This window comes from Amborella trichopoda, chromosome 1 (genome assembly GCF_054954075.1).
Source record: "Amborella trichopoda isolate Santa Cruz 75 chromosome 1, AtrichopodaSantaCruz75HAP2 v2.0, whole genome shotgun sequence".
NCBI lineage: Eukaryota > Viridiplantae > Streptophyta > Magnoliopsida > Amborellales > Amborellaceae > Amborella > Amborella trichopoda.
In genome coordinates this window covers 20010386-20032140 of record NC_142336.1, presented here as the reverse complement: position 1 = coordinate 20032140, position 21755 = coordinate 20010386, and the positions used below count along the sequence as shown (strand labels likewise).

The window sequence follows — 21755 nt, the reverse complement described above, 5'->3', positions numbered from 1 at the left end:
AATAGTTTCAACCCAACATCCTCAACAAATCATCTTGAGTATAAAGAATCATCCATAGATTCCCAAAATCCTCCCCAAATCAGTAGTGTAGTTTTCTAAACCAATAGATACCTAAAAATAAGTAGTCTAAAATGAACAATGCTACCCTAGAAGATCCAACCCCAACTTCAAAAAACCATCTAAGTAGGACCAACCTTACTTATGTTCCAGTTATGCTCCCTCCTTTGATGCACCCATCTTGCTTTCTTGTGACGGTAAAAAAACAATCAAGTAGGACCAACCTTACTTCTAATCGTCGTGTATGTTCTAGTTACGCCCCCTCCTCTGATGCACCCATCTTGTTTTCTTGTGATGATCTATCGTTTTGTTCTCATCATTTGTTTGTTCCGGCGTTTTCTTTCTTTAATACTTAAGTTGCTTGTCTGCCTCTTCTTCTTCAATAAAGGTTGACATCATTTTACATCTTGAGTTCGATTCGCGATATCAAAGTCATAGTATTGTGTTAGAGTTGTCTGGACCTTGTTAAAAAAAATAGCGATTGAATAATAACAATAATATGGGAAAGGTTTCTATATTTCTTCTACAGCATAGAAGTTCTATCCTCCCCCTACCATCCAGCCGTCTAATTTTGATCAAGAGAGCCACTCACTGTTTGATCTTAGATCCAACGTCTCAAAGTATTTTATTTTTAGTTTTTTTAATGCAAATTTTCTGAATAAATTTGGTACGTGGCATCTTCTCATTGGGGCGCACCTATAAAAAACATTAACAATAATTTTGATAAAAAATAATGACCAAAATACCCCTTGGAACTTTCAGGGGCATTTTGATCATTTTATTTTATTGAAAATATTTGTTTTTGTATTTTTCGCTCGTGCGATTTTAATAGAGAAATAGACATCCAAAATTTGGTGTCAAAGTATTTTATATATAAAAAATTAAAAATAAAATAGTGTAGAGACGTGACATTGTGATTGGGTCAATCTTAACCCTCTATTCAGAATGGACGGTTGGATAAAAGGGAGGATAGAACTTCCATGCTATAGGGGAAACATAAAAAGCTTGCCCGTCATGCCATCCTATTTCTAATTCCTTTTGTCATTATCTGTTATATATTTGAAGTCTTCAATTAATAAATGAGAATAAAATTTCATGATGAATAAAAATCTTGAAAATGACGAATAAATGAGTTTTAATGTGTGCCGCCTGGAATACATATGAAACTGTGGATTAAATGGGAATGAAATTTCGTAATGAATGAAAATATGCAAATAAGGAATGAATGAGAATGTAATTTTGTGTTCCTTAGTCTTATGGGGCCCATTTTGAGTAGTAGTTGTCTTAGTGAATCTGTCTTGGTTCATAATCAGTGCCACAACTTGGTTTCATCTTAGAATACACCATCTTTCAATTAAACGTAATCAATGTCACAACTTGGTTCCTTTTCAGAATACACGTCTCAGTTCATCAACATTCTTTATTTTGTGAAGGTGAACAAAGTTGAAAATCCCTGCTCCATACCATTTAAGTACAAACAAAACAACATTAGCAAACACATAACAAACATTTATACTATTTGAACATAAACAAAACAAATGAGATTTGGGTCTCTTCTTCTAATTCCTTATTCTAGCCTGATGGAGTTTTATGCTATATAAAAATGTGCTATCTAGTAGTCCACCTAAACTTAAAACATGCTTTTTTTCCCCTTATTTTATTCAATAAGACGATGACTAGTTTTACAGAATGATCGAAATACATTTGGCTTTTGCAGATCTCTTTTATATTACTCTAGAATAGGTAAGGGAAGACGCATCTTGCCAAATATTATGTTCCATTGAGGAGTCTGAGAAGCACAAAGTTGAATATGAGGTACAAATTCCTATATTTTCTTTTCTTTTTTTCAATGAATTTTTCTACAGATTTCAGGTCCATTTAAATCTTACTCCAGGGTGTTTCTGCAGGTTCACCGATTGGTCGTAAATAGGGACCCCAAATTCATAAAGTTTGTTGAGGTTAGTATTTCTGAGTTTTAACCGCATTTCTCTTATTTGTGAATAGAGATTAATTACGTGTTTCTTGTTGTTTTCTACCTTTTGTTGAATTATTTATCTTGTTATTGGATTTTTGAGGTTTTTGGGATTATAAGAAAATTTTATTGTACTTGGTTGTTACTTTTGCTTACTTTTGTTTAAAAAGCATATTAGGCAATTAGACTTAGATATGGCTTGATGGAGTTAGATCACACTTTCCTACATACATTAACTAATGTGCAAGCAAGGGCATTAGTTATGACAAAGTTATAATAGAAATGGATATGGCAAAATAAGAGTTCTAAGCTCACTGGTTGTTTTTAGAGACTTGATGGAGTCTAGAGCTTATGTTTTCCCAATCAGTTAGATCGATTTTATTTTATGGCATGAGGCTAAAAGGATCTTATTGAGAATAAAATTCAAAGCTTTCAATAAGAACTATAGGCTTTTATGCTTATGTAGAATTAACTTTCCCTAACGAAATTCTAGTACAGTAAAGACAATGAAGTTCAAGCACGGAGACTCCCAATGAAATTCAAGCACGGAGAAGATAATGGTAATCGTACAAAGTTGAATACGAGGTACAAATTACTATATTTTCCTTTCTTTTCATAAAAAAATTTACTTTAGATTTCAGGTCTATCTAAATCTTATTCAGAGTTTGAGTTTTTCTGCAGGTTCACCGATTGGTCGTAAATAAAGACCCCAAATTCATAAAAATAGTTGAGGTCCGTAGCTCTTTGAGTTTTTTACCCGCATTTCTCTTATTTGTGAATATAGATTAATTATGTCGTAACCTTAATGTTGAATTCTTCTTGATGTTCATATTTAGAAATAGAAAATTTAGGTCGGTTTTCCTTTTATCCCTATAATTTAATCTCTATTCTAAGAGGCCTTTTCTAATCTCTATAAGTTTATCAAAGTCTATCTATTCTTTGAAATTTGGGATTTCAATATCCAAATACACGGGATATGCTATTCCAAATCTATGTTATATGGGACGTGCTATTACAAAATTTTATTATTTCTTTTTGTTATGATTCTCTTCCATGAGATAAGTCTTATGGGACAGTATGTGAGGATGTGTATTTTGTAAGAGATATAATAGTAGACTTGGCATAAGCTGCATGATTTAATTATATGCTAAATTTAGGAATTTAGATTATATTTGATGTCATTTAGGGTTTGTTTGATAGCATTCTATTATCATGATATTTTAGGATATTATAAAATCTAATATAATATTAATTATAGAAATTAGTGAATCATGTTTGCGTATCAAGATATATTCAAATAACTATCCAATATCTTAATTTCAAAAAATTCAACTCTGACTTGAAATTTAAAAGATACTAAAAATTATTTGTGCACCATCCTATGCACTTGACGCTCCGTGTCCTCTCTCCATCTTCCTTCGCCAAGCTCTCTCAACCCCTCATCTCTCTCTTTCTCTACAAATCCCCAACCGAGCCTCTCCTCTTTCTCTCTCTAAACCTTCCAAACCCTTCCTCTTTCTCTCTAACCCATCCAAGCCCATCCTCTTTCTCTCTCTAACTTAACCGGGCCCCTCCTCTTTCTCGCTCTAACCTAAGCAAGCCCCTCATCTCTCTCTTCCTCTAAAACCCAAAGCGCTCTCCACTCTTCTACAACCCAAAGCGCTCTCCTCCCAAGCCCCTTCTCCCCAAATTGCAGCCCCTTTATATTTATCTCCCTGATTTGGTTTTCTATCTCTCACACTGAAACGGTCATCTCTTGGCTGTCTTAGATTTATAGAGTATGCCATCTGGTAATCCTAAAGAAGGGTGAAGGTAGAGAGAAAATATGAGCAGCCACAACAACAATAGAAGCCAAATCACATATCATGACTTATCAAACACAAAATTCATTTCTTTCATCCAAGAAATTACCCCTTTCATAAACCATCCTAGCAACCCCTGTTCACTTGGGCTTCACTTCAGAACTTCATTATCCCCATAGAGCCATACCAAACATACTCTACTCATTGAACCTTCATGAGACCCTATGAGTAATACCATGCTTGAAGAGTCGCAAGAATTCCTCATGGTCCACCACCCTCAGTGGACTGCTACTTCCAGTAAACCATCACCCCAATGGTCTGTCACTCCATCGGTCCATGATCCTCAATGATAGGTCATCATCCCCGGTGAGTTACTAACCCCAAGTGGTGCAGATACACTATGACCAGTCTTTGGAATATGCTATAACTTCATCACCCAAGGGAGCATTTCAACCCCTAGGAAGGTAGCCATTCCTTTACCTTGAAAAACACATTAATTACCTATCCCCAAGAAGTTTTCATGCAATAATTACCTACTAGGCCACCTAAACCCCCATATCCAGCAAGTGTAAATCATTCATCACCTTGTAGCAACCCGAAACATCTCCAGTGGTGTTCACCTTCCTAATAAAAGCCTCACTCTTGGTATATATTACCTTAGTAAGCCTTGTACAGTTATAACCCCTTTATCTTATACATCATTAAGGAGAAGGTTCATCGCTTAAAAAGAAAGAAGCCGAGTATGATGAGGATCATCATGAGTAAAAGTGAGAGTTTCAGACAGACATAGCTACAAAGCTATGGGTAAGTTTGCCAAAAAAAATAAAATTGAGCATGGCAAAAACCCGAAAGGGCACCATGCGTAAAAATGAATGACGAGCATGGCTATGAAGCCATGAGTAAAAGTGTTCTAAAAATAGAAAACCGGGCATGGTGAAAACCCGAAGGGCACCATGAGTAAAAATGGAAATAAAAGATGAACGCGACCTCAAAGTCACAGGTAAAAGAGCCTCAATAAAAGAAGAAGTTGGTGAAACCATTATACGGCGCCACTGTTAACCAGTTCAAGTGGAAACCCGAAAGGGCGCCTAGACTAATAAACATGTCGATGGTTTACGAATCAATACCTCTCACGGTTACCTTACCCTCAAGACTAAAAAAAGAGCTTAAGAAAATCCAGCAACTCGGGTTAGCTTTGTTTAAGGCCCCCTGAAGATCAGAAGAATTATCGAGATGGCAAATCAAGATAGCAAAAACAGGCAGAGCACGTTGACAATTCGAGATAGAAGTTCTTATAAGGCAATTGATGTCCTAACCCAGATCGATGCCTTTGTTCTGAGGGTAACAATTTTGCTAAGTCTCCCATTGCCAATAGGTTTAGACTTTCAGGACGGCCACCAAAGAGCCCCTGACTAACCCGGTATATTGGGTGTAAGCCCCCCAAAGAGATCGTCTTGCTAAGGCTCCCATTGCCGATAGGTTTAGACTTTCAGGACGGTCGCCAAAGAGCCCCTGATTAAGCCCTGTATATTAAGTGTAAGCCCCAAAAGAGACACCCCTTATATCATCAGTCCAAGTCCTGATGAAGCAGTTCATACGCCGCATTAAGGGCCCTCCACAGTTGTCTATCTAAAGCATCAGTCCAAGTCCTGATTAAGCAGTTCATACGCCGCATTAAGGGCCTCCACAGTTGTCTATCTAAAGCAAAATAGATAGACCAAAGGTTCAGTGTGAAAAGGGAAAGGAAGCCCTTAAAAGGCCCTCCGTCGCTAGCCTTTCCATAGACAAACCAAAAGTTCAGTATAAAAGGGGAAGGAAGCCCTTAAGCAAAGTCCCCTGCCACTAGCCTTTTAAAGAAAAATCTGACGGATTGGGAAAGAAGTCTCTAAGAAAGGTACCCGACTACCAGACACATCTAGATTCTGATAAAATGGAAAGGAAGCCCTTAAGAAAGGTCCCTAGTTGTTGGAACAAAAACTACCACTGGATTGCGAGCAAGCCCCAAAGGCACCCACCAATTAGCTCGTTAGGAAGTATTGTTGAGTTGGGAAAGTAAGCCCTTCCACAAGGCACCCGGTCAGCATGCTCCACCAGAAAACATATTCCAATAGTATTGGGTTCATCAAGCCCTTAAAAGGCCCCCAAATGCTAGAGTCCACTTCAGTCATCCCTCAGGGAAGAAGCTCGACATGGTCTCCCCCTCAAGGATCTTGTTAATGTCAATGATCGAGAAGAAAAATATTGTTGAGAGACAATAAAAGCGTATTAATAAGGACTCAAAAGATGAACTTTGACGAAATTTTGTTTCGAATGTTACACTTCTCGCTTATCTCGAAGATTAGCATTTGAAGGAGCAAGTTTTTATACGTTAGTTTTGACATACTTGTATTCCCGGGGCTAATAAGAACAGAGCCGGTGGTAACCTGGTCACGCCAGTGCCCAAGATGCCACCTGATCACGGGAACACTGTTGCAATAAGCCTAAAATTGGGTGACCTTTGAAGAAGTTTCAGAATGACCTCAAATTGCATGAGAAGGTATTTTTGGATACCCTAATGACACACAAAGTTTCATTGTGTTCTGACAAGTTTTGATATTACCATGACAGAACTTGGTTTTCAAATTTAGTTCTTATCGTGCTGAAAATTGACCCTAAAAATATATCTCTACTTTTTAGGTCTCAAAACAATATCAGACCACTGCCATTAGATCCGAAACATTGATCATCCCCTAGGTACCAAATTTCGGCTCAATCGGACCCTCCGGGACCATTCTAGGTCTAGCTTACCATAAAAGGGTGGGTTTTACACTATTACAGTGCAGCCTCAATGAACCAGTTTTCATTTATGGAAACGGTATTTTCTCATTTCGGGATGATTTTCAAATGCTCATAACTCACTCGTTTTGAGTCCAATTAAGCTCAAATTTGGATACGAGCTACATCTCGTCAACCTGCTCGTATTGACATATGGCATGCATCATGGTGTGGCCTGAAACGAGATGATTTCTAGAGAGAATATGGGCTCAAAACATGAAAATTCAGATTTTATAAAGAATACATCCAATTATTTGAGAGGTCATAGCTCAAGATCCCGATGTCGGATCGTCGAAGTATGGGTTCGTTGCGACCGTGCTTCAAAGAACTATAGTTTGATATGATTTTTATAAATGATCGAAGGCTGGATGACACCAATTTTGAGGTCGAAAATGGCATACTTCTCTGGTCGTTGGTATCCCATTTTCTAGTGACTTCCCACAATTGGAACATGCTCAAACAGAGACCAAAATTGATGAAATTTATTACAAACTAATCGTGATAGTATCATCTTCAATTTATGATCAAAATGAAGGCTTGGAACATCATAGATTGTGCTGAATTGTTATTCGAATAATCACAAAGTCTATGGACTTGACCGGATTTTGGTTCTTCCTTAAAAATCTGTTTTTAGATGATCAGAGAGTATCAAAACGTGCGCTATAGTTCAAACATCGATTCTACCATGATTGATTGTCCGTATTATCATCGTAAGTGTCTGAAAAAGCTCTCGAGGCCTAATAATGGCAAGAGGCCCCTCATGGAGGGATGGTTTTGTCATTTGTTGAAAGATCGTAGGGGAAATTTGGTCACTTGGTCAAAAAACGGGATTAATATTTTAATTCATAAAATGTGTATTTTTTGACAATTTTGGGTATTTTTGAGCATTACACCATTGTTTTGTGGTTGCTCTATATAAGGAACCTAAGTCATTTGTAATACTCTCTCTTAGACTTTTAAATATTTGACCATTTGGAGAGACCATTTGTAATACTCTCTCCAATTTTTAACTTGTTATTTTACTTTCCTTTTCAAGTTCAAGACTCAAGATGAGAGGAGAGAGAAACATTTCCTAGAGAGGGAAAATACGCCTAAGAACCCTACACTGCTTGGAACCTCAAAATTTCAATTCCCTCAAGATTCCTAACCTCCAATTCCTTAGGATTCCTAACTTCCATACACCTTAGAACCCCTAGCTTCCAATCCTAATCCATACACCCTATACCCTACTCTACACTATACACCATAGTGAACCATACACCTTAGTTTATCCTATACGCCTTAGCTAGCTTATACCTTATCTTATCCCATACATCGTAGTTCCTATACACCATACCTTAACCTAACCCATCTAAGCTAGGTACCTAGACCCCTAGACCTTAACTTTGACCCAAGACCTAGACCTCTCTCTCTCTCTCTCTCTCTCTCTCTCTCTCTCTCTCTCTCTCTCTCTCTCTCTCTCATGTGCATGCAAAGGGACCGATGAAGGCACACCTAGGCCCAAGCCTGTTCTAGGTCTACTCTCTCTTCTCTCTCTTTCTCTCTCTTAGTTCTCTCATTCTCTCTCTTCTTTCTCTCATTCTCTTTCTTCTCTCGTTCTCTCTCCTACTCTTCTTTCTCTCTCTTCTCTCTTTCTTTATCTCTCTCACTCACTCGGACCCAAGGCAAGTCTGAGCACCCTCGTCTTTCTTTCTCTCTCCCTCTCTCTCTCGACCAAGAAGTCACGGACCCGCAATTAGGATGGCCTCGACTTCTCTTCCACTCTTTCTCTTTCTTTCTCTCTCTCTCTCTCTCTCTCTTTCCCCAAGCCACAGACCCGCACTAGAGGCAGGCCCGTCACCGTCTCCTCTTCTCTCTCTCTCTCTTTTGCATCCTCTCATCCACTCCTAGTCATGAACACGCACTAGAAGCAAGCCCGTCCACTCTCTCTTTCCCTTAGCCCTATCTACTCGTCTCTCATCCTCACTCATATCTGCCCATCTCTCTTATCCCTATCTGCCCCTCTCCTATCCTCACTCCTATCCACCCCTCTCTCTTAGCCCTATCTGGCTCTCTCTCCTCCTTAGCCATATTCGCCCCTCTCTCCTCTATCGTCCTATTCGCCCCTCTCTCCTCTATCACCCTATCCGCCGCTCTCATCTCACACCCTATCCGCTCTTCTCTCATCTAACCCTTATCCGCCCCTCTCTCATGTAATCCCTATTTGCCCCTCTCTCATCTAACATCCTATCCACCCCTCTCATCTCTCTTCCCTATCTACCCTACTTTTATCTAATCCCCTATATGTCCTACTTCCATCTCATTTCTCAATCGGCCCTATTACCTCTATGCTCTCATATACCTTTAGAATCTGAACCTGTATCATAGATGGGTCCATCATTTTTTAACCTCATTAACCCCATTTTCTCTCACTTTAAACACTATCTTCTCTCTCTAAATCGTATTTTAAACTCCTCATTCACTTTAATTTTCTTTTCATTTCATCATTCATTTACTTATTTCTTTACTTATTGTTTCTTTCACTTCTTGAGCACTCGATTTAGGGTCGTCTTGAGATAGTGCCTTAGGGTTCCAACTCTCGGATTGTTACTCTAACCACTAGCTCGTATGGTGAAGTCAGTTCATAAGAGATACTGATTCTCTTACACTCGGTCACTCGGGTTGGGGTCATCATAAGTCAATTTTCTTTAAAGTTATGACCCTATCACTGCTCTAACCACCGAACCACACAGTGTTTGGGTTGTGAGAGGCTTTCATCTCTTTCTCTCTCTCTCTCTCTCTCTCTCTCTCTCTCTCTTTCACTTTCTTCTCTCCCTTAATCATTTTTAAAGCGCTCTTTGGTTTAATGACATAGTTATAGGCTCAGTCCTGTAACTCCACTTTCCAAATCTTCCGATACCAAGGCTTCAAGCCTTGTATTTTTCCTTGTCTCCGATAATACCTCTTAGGAGAGGTTATGCCGAAAGGCTACCCAATTTTCTTTGGGTCGTCTCTTTACTTCCTTTGTCTTCCCCGTCATCATCTTATTCTTCTTCTCACCTCCAAACTAAGTTCTCATCAAGTTCTTATTCTTATTCTCTTCTTTCTTCTCTCTCTTGCTTATTTCTCTAGTCACTCTACCCTTAAAACTAGAACCATTAACCAATAAATCACATCAAAAAGGAGTACATTATATTTGGATTCAATTAGTAACTTTTCAGTGAGAGCTGAGGTGAGGTGTTGAGTTCAGAGAGGGGTTCAAATTCAAATCGTACTACTAGACAGCTGGAGGGCTTTCGTTCATTGAATCTCTCTCTCTCTCAAAAGAAAATAGTCTTCGTCTACTTAGTAGTGACCTTAGGCGAGCTACCTTAGAATTTGGTTGGGATGCTATGTTTTGGTCATTTTTATTTCATTGGCTCAATCATGCTTCACAATGGGCTACACAGGTTCAACGAGTGCTTTTTGTGAGTGTAAAGGGTGAATATTATTGTTACTCGAGAGGTAGAATGTGCATGGATTATGTAGGGATTTCCCACTGTTTGGTGGATTTTTGTGGGAAAAGGATTTGGGTGGATGATTTAGGAAACTTCTCAATTAACTTTCTCAGTTCGTAGGCTCTCTCATCTCAAGTGACACATATATAAGTGACTTCATTGTCTTGAAAACTATTCCGTTTTTTTTAGTAAAATTGTGATATTTTATCTATTGCTAGGAATTTTAAACGCTGTAAATTCTTAGAAATAAATTTTATTTTCTTGTCTATTGTTCAGAATTTAAATACTGTAAATTATTACAAATAAATGTGATATTTCCACTTTTAGTAAAATTATGTGATTTCCTTCTACTGTTTTTTAATATTTAAACATTGTAAAATTCGTATGCAAATGACTGCCTCATTATTTGAAAAACAGATATTTATGTACTTGATTGTAGTATTACCTATGAAATGATTATTTATGAATTGGCAATTCCATAAATTGTGATAATTCCGTATTTAATTTTGGATTCTCATAAAAGTTTGTCTATTGATACTAGACTGTTATCATGTTAGACTTCAAGAATGTCCTTCAGAACTACTACCTTTCAGAAATTATTGCCAAAATGTTTCACTGGTTACTTACAGATATTTCAATGAAAGTGATTGTTTAAATTGCTTGAAGTGAATTCTTGTTAATGATTTCAATGATACTTTGCATATATGATGTTACTGTTTTCTGATGTTAAAAGAGTTTCATAGATAATTTGAGTATAAGTGGACCTGCAGGGATTGGACCTATCCGATTATGTCAGTAGGGACTGTTTGGACTCATCTGGGACGCACGTGAGGTATGATTGGACCTACAGAGATTGTTAGGACCTATTCGGTTACGCCGGTAGGGACTATTTGGACTCATCCGCGACGCTGGTAAGGTATGTTTAGACCTGCAGGAATTGTTTAGACCTATCCGGTCGGGACTATCTGGACTCATCTGGTATGCTGGTGAGGTATGTTTGGACCTGCAGGGACGGTTTGGACCCATCAGGATGCTGGTAGGGTATATACGTGACGTACTTGAGATGCAAGAAGGGTATTTTGTGAAATCCTTTAAGTTATACATTTATGTTAAAATATTTATATGCATTTCAATCATTTGGATTATGTTTAATTGTGCAATTCTGAAAGTGAAATTGTTATCCATAAATGCTCTTCCTCTTATTGTTTTTAATAGATCTCCCTTTTTTAAAATATTGATATCTTCCATCCATGATTATTTTGAGGACTATGATGATCACTTACTGAGTAGCCAAACTCATCAAACTATGGTAAATATTTTTCAGGGTAATTGCAGTCTCATAGTTCAAATGCAATACGACCATAATGCAATAAGAAGTTGTAGTCATAACTAAATTCTCCTTTGTAACTTTGTTTAACTTCACCATTGTAGATTTTTGTTCTATCAACAGATGTATATCTAAACCTTCATGTTAATATTAGTTATGAGTAGACTTTGTACAGACTCCTAGAAATGGAAAATTGTTTTAGTGCAATAAATCGTGAAGTTTAAGAATTTGTTTTGTTAGGAATCAACGGTCACATCTCAAGGATTCTAGTACTTTAAAACTTGTGGTGTGACATCTTTTCTCAAAAGAAGGGTTGGAAACGAAGTTAGAGGAACTTGTTCCTTGGGGACACTCGCGAATGCAAGGATAAGAAAATCCTCGATTCGGATGAATGGGTTACAGAACCCAGCAGCCATAAGTGATGTGTAAATACATAAAAATAAAAATAAAAAAGGAGAAACTAGTCAAACAAGTACGATTCGACTATGGGGTAGTAAGTCCCTCGTGGAATCGCCAAGCTGTTTAAGTGTCTCAATTTCGCCCTCCAGATCTAGATGATCAAGCGGCATGCCTCTCAGGTCTCAGGGGAGACCATGGACGTTTTGAGATCGCTCTCTCGAAAACTTCGTTTGAGAACAATGGAAGGTATTACCAACTAATGAGAGAGGAATTTAATGTGGGTTCGGGACTTACTCGACTGGCTCACATGGGCACCTTCTTAGATCACGAAGAAAACCTCGCAGTCGTAAAACTGGCTCGGAATCGCCTCTTATGGCTTGTAGTCTCTTGTTTTCTGCAATCACACACATATGGCAAATGTTATAAGACAGGTGGGTCAGCAGACCTCACCTTGCCTTCTTGATGAATATATGCAGGTGTACACATTCAAAGAATAAAAGAATAATGAGAGAAGAAAGGTGGGGTAGAAAAGAATTTGACTAGGCGGGGAGATCAGCACAGTGACTAAGCTGGTAGGTAGTTGGTCTGACGTGGCAATAAAACGAGCTCGATAACTCAGACCGACTCAACAGAGTGATTACTAGACGTCAATATCGATATTGACTAGCTAGACGCGATGGTTAGTCTGTCGTGGCAACAAAGCGGGCACAGTAATTTTGGCACAGCAACACTACGGCTAGACGCCAGAGCTACCATAGGAGGCTAATCTCAACCCCTCTTAGTCAAACGAAGAGATAACAGAAGGCATGAAAATCATAAAGAGAGAATAAGAAGTAAGAGAAAAAGAGGAGAAGAGAAAGAAAGAGAAGAAGCGAAAAAAAGGAGAATAATGTGAGAGGAGAGAGAAGGAAGGAGAAAAGTGGGACAAGGACACAGTTAGCACCAGGCGTTGACAGCTATGTTGGAAAAAGAGAAAGAAGACACAATTGGTGCTAGGCATCGCTGGCTGTGTTAGAAGAAGAAGAGAGAGAGGACACAGTCGATGCTAGGTATCACCGGCTGTGCTAGAGAGAGAGCGGGCAAGAAGGAGAGAGAGAGGACACAACCGGCGCTAGGTGTCGCCGGCTGTGTTAGAGAGAGGGGGCAAGAAGGATACAGTCGGTACTAGGCATCGCCAGGTGTGTCTTTCAATAAAAGAATAGAGAGAAAGACACAATCGGTGCTAGGCATTTCTAGCTATGTTTTAAGAAGAGCGGAGAAAGAAAGACACGGTCGGCGCTAGGCATTGTCGGCTGTGTTTTAAGAAGGGCGGAGAGAGAAAGACACAATCGACACTAGGCATTTATGGGTGTGTTTTAAGAAGGGCAGAGAGAGAAAGACACAGTCGATCCTAAGCATTGTCGACTATGTTTTAAGAAGAAGAACATAAAAGACATAGAGATAAGAAAAAGATAGAGAAAGAGATATAAAGACGAGAAGAAGAGAGAGAAAGAGAGATAGAGATGAGAAGAAGAGAGAGAAAGAGATATAGAGATGAGAAGAAGAGAGAGAAAGAGAGATAGAGATGAGAAGAGATAGAAAGAGAGGATGAGAGAGAAAGAGGGGACGAGAGAGAAGGTTACCTTATCGAAGGATACGACCCTTTTATTCTCTCTCCTCTCTCTCTCTCCAAGACACACCCACGAGCTTAAGCAAAAATGAAATCTTTATTGAATCTTTAAGAATGAACCCAACGGGATTTTACAATTTGGCTTTACATGCTTATATAGAATTGGACCCAAAACATGGGTGGACGCCCAAAAACTACCTAGAATTGAAGATAATTACAATTTAATTGAATTAAAAAAAATTCTAATAATGGATGCTAAATGATTGTTTTGCCCTGTTTTATAATGTGTGGAATTCCATAACAGTCCCTGCTGCTGCTGCCTGAGAACTTGTGCGATCTTCGATGACTGATCCGGGGTTGTTCTGATGCTCATTTCATTGAAAGACGATTGTTTTCTTGTAGAGCCTTGCATGGTGATCATTTTGATACCAACTTCGAGCTATGAATCATGTTTTTGAGCCATGATCATGAGACTTGAATTTTTTATGAATCTTGAAAACTTCGGATCGATAGTGCGCTCATTCCTTGATGTTTTTTCTTTCGTTTCCTCACCGAATCACACGGAGCATGCCATCATGATCACGTTGCAACAAGTGCGGTTCGATTTCGTGTCCGGATGAAGATTTCGTCTCGAGTTTTTTGCCGGAATCTTGAAATCCGTCGGCCAAAAATTACAGCAACTTTGACTACTTTGTGTGTGAAATCCAACCGTTCATCGTACGCGACGTTCGAACCAGAGATAGCCACGGACCTTACACACATAATGCAATTGATTTCGGGGCGATCAGGTACGCGAGCGCCATGATTTAGCCATTTGAGTGATGCATGCTGCTGCTGAATTTTTGCAACTTTCTTCACGGATCAACCACTTCTCTCTAGTTTTTCTCTCTGCTCAAGCATTATCACAAGGCATACCACATATCGAAACGCTCGAATTGATAAGAAGAACATGCTCACAAAATTTGAGAGTCCTCTGACTTGAAACGAGTGAGATATAGGCCCTTAAACTCACTGCCTGTGACAATAAAAAAAGCCACCTTTAATGGTCTTTTAGTGCAGGGTAACCACAAGGGAATAGTGTGTGGTCATCCCCATTTCGATATTTTATCCATAACTTTATTTTCGAGTGCCCGATTAAGCTGCAACTTGATCAGGCGGCATGCCTCTCAGGTTTCAAGGGAGACCATGGACGTTTTGATATCGCTCTCTCGGAAACCTCGTTCAAGAACAATGGCAGGTATTTCCAACTAATGAGAGAGGAATTTAAGGTGGGTTCAAAACTTACTCGACTGGCTAACATGGGCACCTTCTTAGATCACGAAGAAAACCCCCCAATCGTAAAACTGGTTCGAAATCGCCTCTCATGGCTTGTATTCTCTTGTTTTCTGCAATCACACACATATGGCAAATGTTATAAGACAGGTGGGTCAACAGACCTCACCTTGCCTTCTTGATAAATATATGTAGGTGTACACATTCAAAGAATAAAGGAATAATGAGAGAAGAAAGGTGGGGTAGAAAAGAATTTGACTAGGCGGGGAGATTAGCACAGTGACTAAGCTGGTAGGTAGTTGGTCTGATGTGGCAATAAAATGAGATCGATAACTCAGACCAACTCAACAGTGATTACTAGACGTCAATACCGATATTGACTAGCTAGACGCGATGGTTAGTCTGTCGTGTCAATAAAGCGAGCACAGTAATTTTGGTACAGCAACACTACGGTTAGACGACAGGACTACCATAAGAAGCTAATCTCAACCCCTCTTAGTCAAACGAAAGCATAACAGAAGGCATAAAAATCATAAAGAGAGAATAAGAGGGGAAGAGAAAGAAAGAGAGGAAGTGAAAAAAAGATGGAGAATAATGTGAGAGAAGAGAGAAGGAAGGAGAGAGGAGGCACAAGGACACAGTTGGCACCAGGCGTTGCCGGCTATGATGGAAGAAGAAGAGAAAGAAGGCACAATCGATTTTAGGCATCGTCGGCTGTGTTAGAAGAAGAAGAGAGAGAGGACATAGTCGGTGCTAGGTATCACCAGTTGTGTTAGAGAGAGAGCAGGCACGAAGGAGAGAGAGAAGACACAACCGACACTAGGTGTCGTCGGCTGTGTTAGAGAGAGAGGGGGCAAGAAGGATATTGTTGGTGCTAAGCATCGCCGGTTGTGTTTTTTAATAAAAGATGAGAGAGAAAGACACAGTCGGTGCTAGGTATTGCTAGCTATGTTTTAAGAAGAGCGGAGAGAGAAAGACACAGTTAGCGTTGAGCATTGGCGGCTGTGTTTTAAGAATGGCAGAGAGAGAAAGACACAATCGGCAATAGGCATTGTTGACTCTGTTTTAAAAAGGGTAGAGAGAGAAAAACACAGTCGACGCTAAGCATTGCCAGACTATGTTTTAAGAAGAAGAACATAAAGGAGATAGGGATGAGAAGAAGATAGAGAAAGAGAAATAAGGACGGGAAGAAGAGAGAGAAAGAGAGATAGAAATGAGAAGAAGATAGAGAAAGAGAAGATGAGAGAGAAAGAAGGGACGAGAAAGAAAGTTACCTTATCGAAGGGTACCGACCCTTTTATTCTCTCTCCTCTCTCTCTCTCTCTCCAAGTTACACCCACGAACTTAAGCAAAAATGAAATCTTTATTGAATCTTTAAGAATGAACCCAAGGGGATTTTACAACTTGGCTTTACATGCTCATATAGAATTGGGCCCAAACATAGGTGGACGCTCAAAAACTACCTAGAATTGAAGATAATTACAATTTAATTGAATTCAAAAAATTTTAAAAATAGATGCAAAATGTATGTTTTGCCCTTGTCTAATAATGTGTAGAATTCCAGAGCAGTCCCTACTGCTACTTGAGAACTTGTGTCATCTTCGATGACTAATCTAGGGTTGTTCTGATGCTCGTTTGATTGAAAGATGATTGTTTTCTTGTAAAGCTTTGCATGGCGATCATTTTGATACCAACTTTGAGCTATAAATCACGTTTTTGAGCCATGATCATAAGACTTGAATTTTTTATGAATCTTGAAAACTTCGGATCGATAGTGCGCTAGTTCCTTGATGTTTTTTCTTTTGTTTCTTCGCTGAATCACACTGAGCATGCCGTCACGATCACGTTGCAACAAGCGCGGTCCGATTTCATGTCCGTATGAAGATTTCGTCGTCTTGAGTTTTTCGCCGGAATCTTGAAATCCGGGGGCCAAAATTTACAGCTGCTTTGACGCCTTTGTGTGTGAAATCCAACCGTTCATCGTACGCAACGTTCGAACCAGAGATAGCCACAGACCATACACACATAATGCAATTGGTTTCGTGGCGATCAGGTAGGAGAGCGCCATGATTTAGCCACTAGAGTGATGTGTGCTGCTACTGAATTTTCTGCAACTTTCTTCACGGATCAGCAACTTCTCTCTAGTTTTTCTCTCTGCTCGAGCATTATCACGGGGCGTACCACTTATCGAAACGCTCGTCTTGATGAGAAGAACATGCTCACAAAATTTGAGAGTGATCTGACTTGGAACGAGTGAGATATAGGCCCTAAAATTCATCGCCTGTGACAGTAAAAATAGCCACCTTTAATGGTGTTTTAATGCAGGGTGACCACAAGGGAATAGTGTGTGGCCTTCCCCTTTTTGATATTTTACCCATAACTTTATCCGGGAGTGCCCGATTAAGCTGAAAGTTGATCAGACGGCATGCCTCTCAGGTTTCAGGGGAGACCATGGACGTTTTGATATCACTCTCTCGAAAACCTCGTTCGAGAACAACGGCAGGTATTACCAACTAATGAGAGAGGACTTTTAGGTGGGTTCGGGACTTACTCGACTGGCTCACATGGGCACCTTCTTAGATTACGAAAAAAAACCCCCAGTCGTAAAACTGGTTCGGAATCGCCTCTCATGGCTTGTATTCTCTTGTTTTCTGCAATCACACATATATGGAAAATGTAATAAGACAGGTGGGTCAGCAGACCTCACCTTGCCTTCTTGATGAATATATGCAGGTGTACACATTCAAAGAATAAAAGAATAATGAGAGAAGAAAGGTGGGGGAGAAAAGAATTTGACTAGGCGAAGAGATCAGCACAGTGACTAAGCTGGTAGGTTATTGGTCTGAGGTGGCAATAAAACGGGCTCGATAACTCAGACCGACTCAACAGAGTGACTACCAGACGTGAATAACGATATTGACTAGCTAGACGCGATGGTTAGTCTGTCGTGGCAATAAAGCGGGCACAATAATTCTGGCACAACAACACTATGGCTAGACAATAGGGCTACCATAAGAGGCTAATCTCAACCCCTCTTAGTCAAACGAAAGGATAACAAAAGGCATGGAAATCATAAAGAGAGAATAAGAAGTAAGAGAATAAGAGGAGAAGAGAAAGAAAGAGAGGAAGCGAAAAAAGATGGAGAATAATGTGAGAGAAGAGATAAGGAAGGAGAGAAGAGGGACAAGGACACAGTTGGCACCAGGCGTTGCCGGCAATATTGCAAAAAAAAGAGAAAGAAGACACAATTAGCGCTAGGCATCACAGGCTGTGTTAGAAGAAGAAGAGAGAGAGGACACAGTCGGTGCTAGGTATCACCGGTTGTGTTAGAGAGCGAGCGGGCAAGGAGAGAGAGAGGACACAACCGGTGCTAGGTGTCGCCAGCTGTGTTAGAGAGAGAGGGGGCAAGAAGGCACAGTCGGTGCTAGGCATCGCCGGCTGTGTTTTTTAATAAAAGACGAGAAAGAAAGACACAGTCGGTGCTAGGCATTGCCGGCTATGTTTTAAGAAGAGCGGAGAGAGAAAGACACAGGCGGTGCTAAGCATTGCCGGCTGTGTTTTAAGAAGGGCGGAGAGAGAATGACACAATCGGCACTAGGCATTACTGACTGTGTTTAAAGAAGGGCAGAGAGAGAAAGACCCAGTCGACGCTAGGCATTGCCGACTATGTTTTAAGAAGAAGAACATAAAGGAGATAGGGATGATAAGAAGATAGAGAAAGAGAAATAAAGACGAGAAGAAGAGAGAGAAAGAGAGATAGAGATGAGAAGAAGAGAGAGAAAGAGAGATAGATATGAGAAGAGAGAGAAAGAGAGGATGAGAGAGAAAGTTACCTTATTGAAGGGTACCAGCCCTTTTGTTCTCTCTTTTCTCTCTCTCTTCAAGACACACCCACGAGCTTAAGCAAAAATGAAATCTTTATTGAATCTTTAAGAATGAACCCAAGGGGAGTTTACAATTTGGCTTTACATGCTTATATAGAATTGGGCCCAAACATGGGTGGACACCTAAAAACTACCTAGAATTGAAGATAATTACAATTTAATTGAATTAAAAAAAATTCTAAAAATGGATGCCAAATGATTGTTTTGTCCTGTTTTATAATATGTGAAATTCCATAACAGTCCCTACTGCTGCATGAGAACTTGTGCGATCTTCGATGACTGATCCGGGGTTGTTCTGATGCGCGTTTCATTGAAAGATGATTGTTTTCTTGTAGAGCTTTGCATGACGATCATTTTGATACCAAGTTCGAGTATGAATCATGTTTTTGAGCCATGATCATGAGACTTGAATTTTTTATTAATCTTGAAAACTTCAGATCGATAGTGCGCTCGTTCTTTGATGTTTTTTCTTCCGTTTCTTCACTGAATCACAATGAGCATGCTGTCACGATCACGTTGCAACAAGCGCGACTCGATTTCGTGTTCGGATGAAGATTTCGTCGTTTTGAGTTTTTGGCCGGAATCTTGAAATCCGACGGCTAAAATTTACAAAATCTTTGACGCCTTTGTGTGTGAAATCCAACCGTTCATCTTACGCGACGTTCGAACCAGAGATAGCCACGGACCTTACACACATAATGCAATTGGTTTCGTGGCGATAAGGTACGCGAGCGCCATGATTTAGCCACTCGAGTGATGCGTGCTACTGCTGAAGTTTCTACAATTTTCTTCACGGATCAGCAACTTCTCTCTAGGTTTTCTCCCTGCTCGGGCATTATCACGGGGCGTACTACATATCGAAAAGCTCATCTTGATGAGAAGAACATGCTCACAAAATTTGAGAGTGATCCGACTTGGAACGAGTGAGATATAGGCCGTAAAAGTCACTGCCCGTGACTGTAAAAATATCCACCTTTAATGGTCTTTTAGTGCTGGGTGACCACAAGGGAATAGTATGTAGCCTTCCCCTTTTCGATATTTTACCCATAACTTTATCCTGGAGTGCCTGATTAAGCTGAAACTTGACCCATAGAGGTTTTTTACCGTGCTGGATCCAATGGTGGTGGTCCCACAGCAATTTGACATACCAAAATCTATAGTTCTAGTTACGGGGTCCATTTCAGGGTGTCAGAAGCCGATTTAACGGAAATTGTGTCTTTGTGTTTACTGCCTTAGACATGTCTGATTGCGATGAAACTTTAGTAGGTGGCTTTTTTGAGTATTGATAAAGATCTTGAGAAACTCTGAGGTAATTCTGAGACTATCAAAATTTTCACTGTTTTATAGGCTTTATTGACTTGTTTCCCCTTTATTCTGCATCGGGGACCAAGATACTAAAAAATGTGTTCGAACACTAGAGTGTGATACTAAAAGTATTGGGGGGTAGGATGTTTACAAAGTTGATTTTAAGGAGGTATCTATAATTTTCCCTAAATAAAAAATACATGGTCTTTTTTTTGGGTAAGTAAAAAATAAAAAATACATAGTCTTGATTTGGATTAGTTATAAATGGGTAGAATATTAAATCATTCATCTTTAACAGGTATTTTCATATATCACCATTTCTTTTAAGAGTGGTCTAAGAAGGGTGATGTCCTTAAACTTTCCCTTAACCCGTCCTATGCCTAGGTAAAGAGGCTGGGTTGTGTTATGTAGGCAGCCAACATAAAATTTTGCCAAAACTTATCATAAATTTTGAACCTACAATATCTGCTTATGCTAAGGCGTTACCTAGAAGCGACGTGTTGTATCGAAATTTAAGTACAATGATAAATGAATAAGGGGTAGCTAGGGCATTTCCCAGAAGTGACATAATGTACCAGACCCCGGGCTCAATGAGAAATGAGCAAAGGTTAGCTAGGGCGATCCCTAGAAGCGATGCCCCTCAGCGATGTCCGATTGTAGTGAAAAATAGGCAAAGGTTCCAACGGCATCTTGGATGAGTAGGGGTAACGAAGCTTGTCTAAGATAATAGGATTCGTCGAGCTACATGGAATCTAGGAACGCTTACAGGTAAGAGTATGGAGTTAGTAAATATAATGACATGAATAAGAGTAAATATAGTCTGTCTACAAGAAACTAAATGGAAAGGAGACAAAGCTAAAGAAATAGATGGGTATAAAATTTGATATACAAAAAAGGATAATAATAGAAATGGCGTAGGCATAATAGTAGACAAAGATTTAAAAGATAAAGTAGTTAATGTCAAAACAATAGGTGATAAGTTCTTATTAATTAAATTTGTATTAGGGGAAAAGATAATTAATGTAGTTAGTACTTATATACCACAAGACAATTTTGGGAGGACATAGATGGAATAGTCCAAGACATACTAAATGTAGAGAGGACCATTTTATGAAGGGGGTTTAAATGGTCATGTAAGGAAGGATCGTACAGAATATGAAGACCTAGATGGGGTATATGGATTTAGGGAAAGAAATGAGATGGGTGAAACTATTCTAGATTTTGCTATAGCCTACGACCTAGGAATAGCAAACAGTTACTTTAAAAAGCAAGATGAACATTTAATAACCTATAAAAGTAGATCACATAAAAGCCAGATAGACCTCCTTCTAATTGAGAAGGTAGATCGACCATCATGTAAAGATTGCAATGTTATCCCATGAGAGAGTTTAAATACCCAATATAGGCTCATAGTTATGGATGTCTGCATAAAGATACATAAGAAAAGGGGTGAAAATAATGGGTATCCGATAATAGGGAGTGGAATTTAAAAAATGAGAACATAGGCTTATTTAGAGATAAATTAGTTGAAGAGGAAAATGGAACTCTGAACATAATGTCAATGTAATATGGAATGAGATGGCTGACTGTATCAAGAAAGTGGCAAAAGAAGTTTTAGAATAATGTAGAGGGAAAAGAAACTCCGATAAAAAAACTTTGTGGTGAAGTGATGAGGTTCAGAAGGCCATTAGCGAAAAATAATCATGTTATAAAACTTGGCAGTGTAATAGAAACAATCAAAATTTAGAAAATTATAAAAATGTTAAAAAGAATGTTAAACAAATAGTAAGTAAAGCTAAACTACATGCATATGATAATCTAAATAAAAAATTGAGAAC

At 39.2% G+C, this 21755-nt stretch overlaps 1 long non-coding RNA gene across 1 annotated transcript in view; it reads right to left on the bottom strand.

The window, feature by feature from the left end:
- Positions 1–1273: 1273 nt before the first annotated feature.
- LOC110006874 (uncharacterized) overlaps positions 1274–21755 on the bottom strand; it is a 38928-nt gene continuing 18446 nt past the window's right edge. Inside the window, exon 2 of the long non-coding RNA XR_016052033.1 lies at positions 1274–1510. This is a non-coding gene — a long non-coding RNA (uncharacterized LOC110006874). The remainder of the gene's footprint in view (positions 1511–21755) is intronic.